The sequence below is a fragment of the Schistocerca piceifrons genome, chromosome 9, assembly GCF_021461385.2.
Source record: "Schistocerca piceifrons isolate TAMUIC-IGC-003096 chromosome 9, iqSchPice1.1, whole genome shotgun sequence".
NCBI lineage: Eukaryota > Metazoa > Arthropoda > Insecta > Orthoptera > Acrididae > Schistocerca > Schistocerca piceifrons.
The window spans coordinates 125,295,560-125,308,401 of NC_060146.1; the positions used below are offsets into that span (position 1 = coordinate 125,295,560).

A 12,842-nucleotide genomic window follows, 5' to 3' on the forward strand; every position below is an offset into this window, starting at 1 on the left:
AGACGCACTGCGTGTGGGGGCCTCCCCCTGCCTGTTGGTCCATCAGCGACACCGCGTCGGTTTGAGAGGTAGTCTCGCCTCGCCGGACGGTGGCCGTCAGCGACAGGGAGCTGCGGCGACGGTGGCGCCGCGGTGCGGACTCCGGCCGCAGCTGCCAGAGGCGCGGGTAACTTTGTACCGGGAGGCGGCGGCGGCGGCCAGTCGATTGTTGGCTGCGGTGGCGGCGGCAGCTAGGATACGGCAAGGGTCGCACGCACACTAGCTGGCAAGTCCGGTGGCGCGCGTCGTCTGCAACACGGAGCAACGGGCGGACCGCGTCGCGTCGCACGTCGGCGGCAGGGCAGCGGACGATAAACAGATCAGCGTCTCCAGGTGCGAGCCGCATATCAACAGGTCTCCCTCGCCCCGTCTCGCGCGAAGTTTGACCGCCTCCGGAACTAGAGGTGAGTTCGCGCCGATTGCAGCGGATTCCAAGACCTAAAATTTTTTCCCAGCGGTGAATTTAAATTAATTTAGCACGTTTGCACAGGTAAAGGGCCGCAAAAAATTTGGCCGAGGAAATTTTAGTTTTCCGTACATCGATCTGTAATAAATGAAGCCACAAAAAATCAGCTTGTTGTCCGTCTATCTATCTGTCCGACTGTTAAATATCCATTTTGTCAAGTATCAAGTTGAAATTTATACTATGTAGTGAGATCTCTAGTGCCTTGGTGCTGCAAAAACTTTAAGCTTCTAAGTCAACGAAATCAAAAAGCACGACGTTTTATGTATTTTGACACTCTATACTCACTCATCAAAAAATGAAGGATACTTCCCGTTGACCTGGAATCATGAAATTTGCCAAAAGCAAGATTTCACAGCGATATTTTTAATTTGTAGTCATATCGCACGAAAAATTATCTGTCTGTCCGTGAAGACACCTCTTCTGCTACACTAGATTGGCCTGAGGTATTAAGGTCACGTATCGAGGTCTATGGACCTTTCGTGGTGTAAAAGCGTTAACGTTCTTAGCCAATGCAGCCAAAAGATATAGCCATTTACATATTTTGATACTCATAAACTAACTCTTTAAAACCTATAGGACACTTGCCGTCGACCTGGGAACATGAAATATGGCAAGAAGCTGGTAAAGGAAAAATAAATCGGAAAATTTTAATTTGTAGCTATATCACATGAATTTTTTTCATTAGTTATCCGACTGTTTGTCTGTACGTTTGTTAAGACCTTTTTTCTCAGGTTTAGGTAGACAGGTGAAGTTAAAACTATGGTCCCTTGGTGGTGTAAAAAAGTTAAGCTTCTAAACTCAATCAAAAGGTACGGTAATTTATGTCACATATTTTTTAGCTCGATAACTCAGTCATCAAAACTTATAACGTGCTTCCAGTTGACCTAGCCGGCCTCTGTGACCGAGCGGTTCTAGGCGCTTCAGTCTGGAACCGCGCGACCGCTACGATCGCAGGTTCGAATCCTGCCTCGGCCATGGATGCGTGTGATGTCTTTAGGTTAGTTAGGTTTAAGTAGTTCTAAGTTCTAGGGGACTGATGACCTCAGATGTTAAGTCCCATAGTGCTCAGAGCCATTTGAACCAGTTGACCTAGAATCATAAAACTTGGCAAGAAGCAAGGTTCCACAGTAGAACCAACCAAAAAATAAAAAAAAAAATCAGGAAGTTGTTAGTTTGTAATTGTACCACACGAAAAATTATTATTTCTGTGTCATCTGTTGTCTGAGTGTTCGTCAGTCTGTTAAGATCCCTTTTTCTAGGGAACGAGTTGACTTGTCATGGCTCTTGGCAGTGTAAAAAAGTTGAACTTCTACATCAATGCAATCAAAACATACGATCATTTACGTCAATATACTGATATCTTGCCAGTATTGTTATCCATAAGAGGTTAAAATCATTGAAACGATCGATTCCGAAGATAGATGAACTTTGTGCGGAATCCTCGGCGCGTGAGCCATACTCGCAAGTTTCCGAACGTTTCTTTTTTATGGATTTACCTATTTGAGTGCTGTAGCTAGTGAAAAGTGAACATAGAAATTTGAAGTGACTTCTTATGAATGGCAGTGTATTCAATCGAGATCTTTTGTAACAGCAGACTTAAATACAGTAACAGTATTCGCGTAGATAGACGGCCGCAACTGAAGCAAAAAAGTATGAAACAGCAGTTTTTACTCAGTCCATACTAGTTCACGTATTTTTAATTTGCGTACTGTAGGTGGGGAAAGGCAAACTGAGGAATTGGAAGTGACTTCGTGTGGATGGCAGTGGACTCGAAGATCAATATCTCTTCCAACTGTTAATTCAAAGGGGCTCTGAGCACTATGGGACTCAACTGCTGTGGTCATAAGTCCCCTAGAACTTAGAACTACTTAAACCTAACTAAACTAAGGACATCACACACATCCATGCCCGAGGCAGGATTCGAACCTGCGAAACTGTTAGTTCAGTCGGACTGTTTATGTAGATAAAGGGCGAAAAAATGGTGCAAAAAGATAGAGAAAATATTTTCTTCATCGGTATTTACCGCTTTACGTTTTATATTTTAATGTCCGTTTTATTGCTGGTGAAACACCAACAGAAGTATCCGTTCTTCAGGTGGATGGCAGCATATTTGAACATCGAAACTTCTTCCAATTGAGAGTCTACTTTCACAATCTTTGGGTACATTATGTGCAACGAACGATGTACAAACTTTGAAATATTTACTATTTTCTCTCAATACGTGCCAATTTTTTCTTTTCCTCCTCTTCTTCTCCCTAGCGCGACTAGTATAGGTCTGCTGTATCAGGATTTGTTTTATTATTTGACTTTATTTCACAAGTTGCGTTAAGCTCGCGAATGGAACAGTGACCCGAAAATGTAGAAGAAATTTCTTTTATTTCGCCTCCATACTCCGAGGACCTACAAATTTGTGAACACAGACGTGAAATAAAAGAAATGTATTTAACTTCGGCCAGGTGCCCTTTCCTGACACCACAGTCGTCAAGGTGATCTAAGGTAGCGAAGTCGTGTTCTCTTTGTTGTGTGTCTTGCGTACCGTAGTCACTGACGTAGAATATGGGTACCAGCCTAGCATTTGTTTAAACGCGCGTGGGAGACCGCCTAAAAACCTGGCGCGTGAGTCCAAGGTCGTAAACCAGTATCCTGAATTCGAAGCGGACATGACGCACTACCTGTATCGCAGGTTACCGCACTGCGCGTTACGCTACGCGAGCAGTTGCAGTTTACTGCGGTTTCATTTTGGTGTTGTAGAAGGTGAGACGGAAAAATATAAATACAAATGAACCTCAGTTTAATGGCAATGTATATGAATATCTAAACTGCTTCCATCAGCTAAGTGAAATTCTAAAATACTCGTATATATGTAGATCAAGGGCAACATGAATTTTTTATTGAGTTGTAACTTCAGTGCTGTAGTTGGGAAAACGTGAAGAGAGAAATCGTAACACTCTATATGTGGAATACAGCGTATTCATGTACCTCTACCAATTTTTTCTGAGTTTTAACTTTATTTAGAGGTGAACAGAGAAATTAGCATGGACTTGTTTTGGACGGTACCATATTCGAGGACCGATGCTATAATTTTTCTAGTACATTTCGTGATAAATGGGAATTTGGCAAGACGTGTCGCAAGTGGGGTAAGTAGTAAAGAAGTAATAAATTAAAATGTCATGCATGATGTGGCAGATTTTCATGATTTTCGGCATTCGACGTGATATCTTCTGAACTATGAGTCGTACAATGTTATGTTTTGGTACGTACATTGAGCGCCATATGTGGATACCCACTGCGGAATGAGTTGCGAATAGAGTTAGCAACAACGAAGCAATAATTCGAAGCTTCTGATACGGCAGCTTTCCACACTTCTCAGTGTTTATGATGTCATGTCTCCAGAACTACGTGTCGTGCAATGATATAATTTTGCTTGAATAATCAGTGGTATGTGTGAATACTGTCCCAAAAGTGTGCCGCGAATACAGTTAGTAGTAGGGAAGTAATAAATTAAAACGTCATGCTTAATGTGACAGTTTTACTGCATGAACAATGAAACTATAGTAAGGGACATACTTTTATCCTTTCATCATTTGGTGGGGGTTGTCATCGAGAAAAAGTTTAGTAAACGGTTGAAATGACGTGTAAAGTCTGTTGCACGTTACTGAATGCTCTCATTCCCAAATATTGGACGAATAAAGTATGGATATGAGCTACATCGCTTTATATACTATGTAGGTGGTTCTTACCCCAACAGCGATTCTCTCCAAAGAGTAAGTGAGATATGCAACAAGTATGGATGAGATCGGCTAGTGGTTTGGTAGTAGTTGTGGAACATACATTCACGCTCGTACATTCTTACAGGGAGTTTCAAAATTACGCAGACATACTTCGAAGGGATTTAGAAGCCGCCTCGAGGAACAAAATGAGGATAGGAACCAGTGTCCAGAAACGTCATGCAGCTAGGCTGCAGAACGTCGACGTTACAGGTGCTAAAAACGTTTCCATATACAGGTTGATTCCATGATGATGATACAGAGTATTAGCGATGTTGGAGCAGGATAACTCTATCAGTCTGAGGTAAGGGACCCTGCTCCGTAACCGAACAATTCGAAAGTTATAAGCGGGTGGAATACATGAACCCGAAGCGTTTCGCTATTATTGTAGGGAGGCACCTTTCAGAGGCAGTAGTATGAACCAAAACAAGCAAAATAGCCAAGTAAATATGCGCTCTAAAACGCATGCCTACAGATCTATGAGGCACATGTCTTCTTCTGAAGATCTATTCATTGTAGAGCCCTTATTTATTGACTGGAATACTTTCTTTCGAATTTTAAAGATGACAGGAGTAAAATACAGGGAGCGAAAGGCTATTTACCATTTGTACAGAAACCAGATGGCAGTTACAAGAGTCGAGGGGTATGAAAGGGAAGCAGTGGTTGGGAAGGGAGTGAGACAGGATTGTAGTCTCTCCCCGATGTTATTCAATCTGTATATTGAGCAAGCAGTGAAGGAAACAAAAGAAAAATTTGGAGTAGGTATTAAAATCCAGGGAGAAGAAATAAAAACTTTGAGGTTTGCCGATGACATTGTAATTCTGTCAGAGACGGCAAAGGACTTGGAAGAGCAGTTGAACGGAATGGACAGTGTCTTGAAAGGAGGATATAAGATGAACATCAACAAAAGCAAAAAGAGGATAACGGAATGTAGTCGAACTAAGTCGGGTGATGCTGAGGGAATTAGATTAGGAAATGAGACACTTAAAGTAGTAAAGGAGTTTTGCTATTTGGGGGGCAAAATAACTGATGACCGTCGAAGTAGAGAGGATATAAAATGTAGACTGGCAATGGCAAGGAAAGCGTTTCTGAAGAAGAGAAATTTGTTGACATCGAATATAGATTTAAGTGTCAGGATGTCGTTTCTGAAAGTATTTTTATGGAGTGTAGCCATGTATGGAAGTGAAACATGGACGATAAATAGTTTGGACAAGAGGAGAATAGAAGCTTTCGAAATGTGGTGCTACAGAAGAATGTTGAAGATTAGGTGGGTAGATCACGTAACTAATGAGGAGGTATTGAATAGGATTGGGGAGAAGAGATGTTTCTGGCATACGTGACTAGAAGAAGGGATCGGTTGGTAGGACATGTTCTGAGACATCAAGGGATCACAAATTTAGCATTGGCGGTCAGCGTGGAGGGTAAAAATCGTAGAGGGAGACCAAGAGATGGATACACTAAGCAGATTCAGAAGGATGTAGGCTGCAGTAGGTACCGGGAGATGAAGGAGCTTGCACAGGATGGAGTAGCATGGAGAGCTGCATCAAACGAGTCTCAGGACTGAAGATCACAACAACATTTATTAACAAAGGTTTTTTTCTTATTTCGGTTCATACTACTACCTCAAAAAGTTTCCTACCTTACAACCTTAACAACAGCAGTACCATGGGCGATGACTGAATAATGGATTCAATCAGTGTGCCTCCAACGTTATACTGACACCCCAAAGAAACTGGTACGGGCATGCGTATTCAAATACAGAGATATGTAAACAGGAAGATTACGGCGCTGCGGTCGGCAACGTCTATATAAGACAAATGTCAGCCGAAGCTGTAGATCGGTTCCTGCTGCTACAGTGGCAGTTTATCAAGATAAAAGTGAATTTGAACGTGGTGTTATAATCGGTGAACGAGCGATGGAATACAACATTTCCGAGGTAGCGATGAAGGGGTTTTCCCCTACAAACATTTCACGAGTGTACGTAAATATCAGGAGTCCGGTAAAACATCAAATCTCCTACATCGTTGCGACCAGAAAACGGGACCAACGATGACTGAAGAAAACAGTTCAATGAAACATCATCGACATGGGCTTTCGGAGCCGACGGCCCGCTTGTGTACCCTTTATGACTGCAGGCCTCGCCTGGCCCATCCACACCGACATTGATGACGGGAAGCAAGTTGCGTGGTCGGATTTGAATCGATTCAAATTTCATCGAGCGCATGGTCGTGCGCGGGTATGGAGACAGTCTCATGAATCCATTGACCATGCAGGTCAGCAGGGGACAGTTCAAACTGGTAAAGGCTCTAATGGTTTGGGGCGTATGCAGTTGGAGTGATACGAGACCCCAATACGTGTAGATACGACTGTGACAGGTGACACGTTCGTAAGCATCTTGTCTGATCACCTGCATTCATTCATGTCCATTGTGCATTCAGACGGACTTAGGCAATTCCAACAGGACAATGCGACACCCCAGACGTGCGAATTGCTACAGAGTGCCTACAGGAACACCTGATTTTAAACACTTCCGCTGGCCACCAGAGTCCAGAGACATGAACATTATTGAGCATATCTGGGATTCGTTGGAACGTTCTGTTCAGAAGAGTTCTCCACCCCGCCGTACTCTTGCGGATTTATGGACAGCGCTGCAGGAATCATGGTGTCAGTTCCCGCCAGTAATACTTCAGGCGTTGGTAGAGTTCATGCTATGTCGTGTTGCGGCACTTTTGCGATATTAGGCAGCTGTACCAGTTTCTTTGGCTGTTCAGTGTATATCCTCCGGCGCTTATAGCTTCGAAGCACTGTAGCTTAGTTGCATGATGTTTTGCGACACGGTTTCCTATCCTCATTCCATTCCGTAAGACACCTTCTGCATCCCCTCGAAGTCTTTTGGTCGTACTTTGAAAGACCGTGTATAGAGGCACATCCATATTTCTAATAAATGTGGATTCGCCTCTTAAAACGGCTCATGGAGCTTCGTAAGTAATGCTCAGGATGATAGCTGGTATCTGTTCTATGAAAGTTTCTCAGTGTCTATGTAACACTCTCCGCGTGTCAGTTAAATACGCAACAATTCGCGGTGGCCTTCGTGTACATTTAATATCCCGTGTTGGTATGGCGACGTGTCGTTGTGTGCTACGGTTTATATCTGTGAGAACATAGCCCCTAGGATGCTGAAAGTCTGCAGCTACCTCTAGACTAGTAACCATCAAGCTACCATATCACGCATCGCTGAGGGTACTTTCCACTATTATCATTCCGTAGTCACAAATGGAGCGAGCGAAAAAGCGAATGTGTAGATCTATGTCTTGGGTACGAGTCCTAATTTCTGTCATCTTCTATTCGCGAAGTGTTCGTCTGTGATCGTAGAATCATTCTTCAGTCACCCACAACTTCGGTTTCTCTAAAGTTTTTGAACAACGTTCCGTAGAAAAAAAGAACGTCCTCTTCCCTCTAGAAAGTCGGTAATATTCGCGTGTTCACCGAACCTACCTGTAACAGATCTAGCAGCAGACTTTTGAACTACTTCGATGCCTTACTTTAATCTGACCTGCTGGTAATTCCAAACTTCAAAAATGGGTTGCACTAAAATGTTCTATACGCGGATTCTTTAGAGATGGGATAAAGTTTTCTAAAGTTCTCCCGATAAACCGAAGTGCACCATTTACGCTCCGTACTATCGTCTTTACATGCTCGCTCCAGTCCATATCGCTTCGCGACGTCACGCCCAGATCCTTAACCGACATGACTGTGTCAAACAGCTCACCGATCTTACTGTATTATAGGGTTGTTTTCCTACACATCTGCTTTAACATATGTTTCTCTACATTTAGAGCAAGGTGTAATTCATCACTCCAAATAGAAACTGTGTCTAAGTCACCACGTTCCTTTGTAAAGTCACTCAACAACCACACTTTCCTGTACACCACAACATCAGTAGCAAACCGTCGCGCACTGATTCTCAGTTTATCCGTCAAATCATGTACATATGTAGTGAATAACAGCGGTCTCTCACACTTCCATGGAGCACTCTTGACGATAACCTTCTACTTCTACATCTACGTCTACATCTCCATCTACGTCGACATGATTACCCAGCAATTCACATTTAAGTGCCTTGCACAGAGATCATCGAACCACCTTCAATCTGTTTCTCCGCCGTTCCACTCACGAAAAGCGCGCGGCAAAAACGGAGACTTAAACTTTTCCGTACGAGCTCTGATTTATTTTATTATGATGATCATTTCTCCCTGTGCTGTTGCTAATCAGCAAAATATTTTCGCATTCGGAGGAGAAAGTGGGTGATTAAAATAAAAAAATAAAAATGTTCAGATGTATGTGAATTCCTAAGGGACCAAACTGCTGTCATCGGTCCCTATACTTACACACTACTTAAACTAACTTACGCTAAGGACAACACACACACCCATGCCCGAGGGAGGACTCGAACCTCCGGCTGGAGGGTTTCGTGAGAACATCCTGCCGCGACGAAAAACGCCTTTGTGTTAATGATTGCCAGCTCAATTCGTGTGTCATATCCGTGGCACTCTGCACCCTCTTTCGCGATAATGCAAAACGAGCTGCCCTTATCTGAACATATGCGATGTTCTCCGGCAATTCTATCTGATGCGGATGCCACACCACGCAGCAATATTCTAGAAAAGGACGGACAAGCGTTGTACACGCTGTCTCTTACCTGCTGCGCTCTCTAAGTGTTTTAAGTGTTCTGTCAATAAATCGCTAACTTTGGTGTGCTCTCGCCATAATATTATCTAAATGATCGTTCCCATTTATGTTATTCGTAGTTATAATCCCGAAGTATTTAATTGAATTCACAGCCTTGTGTTAGTGTGATTTATCGTGTAAGCGAAGTTTAATGGATTCCTTTCAGTACTTATGAGGATGGCCTCACACTTTTCATTATTGGTCAGTAGCACTTTTCTCACCTTAAAGATGTCTTTCCAATATCATTTTGCAATTGGTTTTAATCATCTGATCACTTTACAAGACAGTAAATGACAGCACCATCCTAAAATAATTTATGAAGGCTGCTAACGTTGCCTTGTAAACCGTTTATATATATGAGGAACAGCAGAGAACCTGTACGACTTCGTTGGTAAAATGACGTTCCGTCAATTACTACGAACTGTAACCTTTCTGACAGGAAATAATGAAACCAGTCGCACAACTAAGACGATACACTATGGGCACGCAATTGGATTATATGTCGCTCGTGAAGAACGGTGTAACGTTCTGTAAATCTAAAAATATGGAATCAGTTTGACATTTCCTGTCGATAGCACTCATTACTTCGTGAGACTAATAAGGTAGTTGTGTTTCACAAGGCTAAATTTTCTAAATCCGTTTTGGTTACTTGTCGAAAAATCGCTATCTTTGAGGTTAGTCATAACTATCGAACTCCTGACGACTCCAAATCCTACTGCAAATCGACGTAAGCGATGTGAGTCCGTAATTCAGAGGATTACTCCTACAAATCCTTTCTTGAGTGTTGGTGTGACCTGCGCAACTTTCCAGGTCCTAGGTACGAATCTTTCGATGAGCGAGCTGTTGTATATGATTGCTATATATGGAGCTATTGTACAAGCATACTCTGATGAAAAGAGCCTAACTAATATGCAGTCTCGGCCAGAGGCCATGTCTTTATTTAGTGATTTGAGCTATTTCTCTACGATGAGGATATCTAAATCTATGCTACTCATGTTGGCTGTCGTTCTTGATTCGAATTCCGGAATATTTACTTCCGCTTCTTTAGTAGCGAAATCTCGGAAAACAGTATTCAGTAAGTTTCATATCAGCGCATACTCCGCTGCAGAGTAAAAATCTCATTCTGGAAACATCCCTCCAGGCTGTGGCAAAACCATGTCTCCGCAATATCCTTTCTTCCCGGAGTGCTAGTTCTCCAGGTTCGCCGAAGAGCTTCTGTGAAGTTTAGAATGTAGGAGACGAGGTACTGGCAGAATTGAAGCTGAGACGACGAGTTGTGAGTCGTGCTTGGGTAGCTCCGATGGTGCCGGCAGAGCTGGTTGGCCTCCGTCATAAAAAACTGAGTGGAAGGATCAACAACGAACTTGACCGGATGTCATGAGACGTCCGCAACAACCAAACACAACGATCAACAACGAACAATATGAAAAAAAAGCTGGTAGAGCAATTGGCCGCGAAAGGCAAAGATCCCGAGTTCGAGTATCGGTCTGGCACACAGTTTTAATCTGACAGGAAGTTTCGCATCAGCGCACACTCCGCTGCAGAGTGAAAATCTCACTCTCGTATTCAGTAACTCTGCGTGTTACGGCGTTAGGTCAAGCGCCGGCACTCCAGTCGGGAACGAAAAAGAAGAGACGGCTGTGAGAAGATGGTCAGCCAATCGCTCGCCGACCGACCCCTTTCCAGGACGACAACGTGACAGCAGCGGCGCCGCGCGGGATTAGCAAAGCGGTCTCAGGCGCTGCGGTCATGGACTGTGCGGCTGGTTCCGGCGGAGGTTCGAGTCCTCCCCCCGGGCATGGGTGTGTGTGTTTGTCCTTAGGACGATTTAGATTAAGTAGTGTGTAGGCTTAGGGACTGATGACCTTAGCAGTTAAGTCCCATAAGATTTCACACACATTTGCACATTTGATTTGACAGCAGCGGCCCCTACGTGAACTCTCGACTGATAGCGGGCCCCCTTCGATAGCAGCTTCAATTTGGGCACTTCGATAGCAGCATCAACGTTACTGACTTCGTTAGCCAGCTCTACGTAACACAGACTTGCATTTGACTACTCTGAAGAAGACAGATTATTTTTTATGTCGCCCTATGCTTGCGACACATCTAGCAAAGTTAAGTATCGTAATTTTCTTGTTGTAATAAAACTCATTAATACGAGTTTCATTGATTGTCTAGAGAACCGAGAAGGCAGGATTCGTAGACACAAGACTGCGTTAGTGGCACTGTTATCAGCAATGTCCGTTGCTATTACGCAGTGTAGTGAAGATACTGATTTCGTCTTGCCGCTGGTGTACTTTATATACGACCAAAATCTCTTTGGGATCTCTGCCAGTTTCAAGACAGAGTTTCGTTGTCTCTTGTCTGTGATGATCTCTCAACCTCAGGGCAATGTATTGGGTTTCATCACTTGAGGTCCGCTTATGCGCCACGCCTGCAGTCGTTGTGCGACTGTTTAACTTGCCCCACGCGGAAGTAGAGGCACGCAGTGTGAACACAGGTGTGAATGGAACCACTCGCACCAACATGTGGAGGAAGAGGCAAGCACCTGCAGGCGTACCGGTACTTGCGTGTGCGGCGCGCACAACCTCACAGCGACTAGCCTCAAGGTGCACAGGTGTACAAGCCCCGTTAACAACCCGTCGGACCACACACGAGTCTGGGAACGTATTCGGTATTCCCGGCCCTTTGTTAACAATCTGCAGTGGAGCCACTGTGTCCAAAGCCCTCTGGAAATCTGCAAATACCATAGACACTACGGTCCTCATAAATCCGAATTCATGTCTAAAGCTCCGATACTGCCACGTCTTAAGTACACTGTGTGATCAAAAGTATCCTGACACCGACAAAAACGCACGTTTTTCATGTTAGGTGTATTGTGCTGCTAGCTACTGCCAGGTACTCCATATCAGCGACCTCAGTAGTTATTAGAGATCGATAGAGAGAGGAATGGGGCGCCCCGCGGAACTCACTGACTTCGAACATAATCGGGTGATTGGGTGTCACTTGTGTCATACGTCGGTACGCGAGATTTCCACACTCCTACACAACCCTAGGTCCACTGTTTCCGATGTGATAGTGATGGGAAACGTGAAGGTAGACGTACAGCACAACAGCGTACAGGCAGACCACGTCTGTTGACTGACAGAGACCGCCGACAGTTGAAGACGGTAATAATGTGTAATAGGCGGACATCTATCCTGACCATCAGGAATTCCAAAATGCATCAGGATCCACTGCAAGTACTATGAGAGTCAGGCGAGAGTTGAGAAAACTTGGATTTCATGGTCAAGCGGCTGCTCATAAGCCACACATCACGCCGGTAAATGCCGAACGTCTCTTCGCTTGGAGTATGGAGAGTAAACATTCGACGATTGAACAGTGGAAAAACGTTGTGTGGAGTGACGAATCGAGGCACACAATGTGGCGATCCGATGGCGGGGTGTGGAAATTACGAATGCCTGATCAAAGACATCTGCCAGCGTGCGTAGTGCCAACAGTAAAATTCGAAGGAGGTGTTGTTATGATTTGGTCGTGTTTTTCATGGAAAGGGCTTGCACAGCTTGTTGTTTTGCTTCGCCCTATCACAGCACTATGTTTTCAGCTCGTTCTTGCTCCCCACTGTTGAAGAGCAATTCTGGGATGGCGATTGCATCCAACACGATCGAGCACCTGTTCATAACGCACGGCCTGTGACGCAGTGGTTACACGACATTAACATCCCTGTAATGGACTGGCCTGCACAGTGTCCTAATCCTGAATCCTATAGAACAGCTTTGCGGTGTTTTGGAACGCAGACTTCGTGCCAGGCCTCACCGGCCGACATCGATACCTCTCCTCAG

At 44.2% G+C, this 12,842-nt stretch overlaps 1 protein-coding gene across 1 annotated transcript in view; it reads left to right on the forward strand.

Moving 5' to 3' along the window:
- The first annotated feature begins 215 nt into the window (after positions 1-215).
- Positions 216-12,842, forward strand: part of LOC124716750 (connectin-like) — a 417,126-nt gene continuing 404,499 nt past the window's right edge. The window contains exon 1 of the mRNA XM_047243292.1: positions 216-443. The gene's annotated coding sequence lies outside the window, so the exon portion shown is untranslated. The remainder of the gene's footprint in view (positions 444-12,842) is intronic.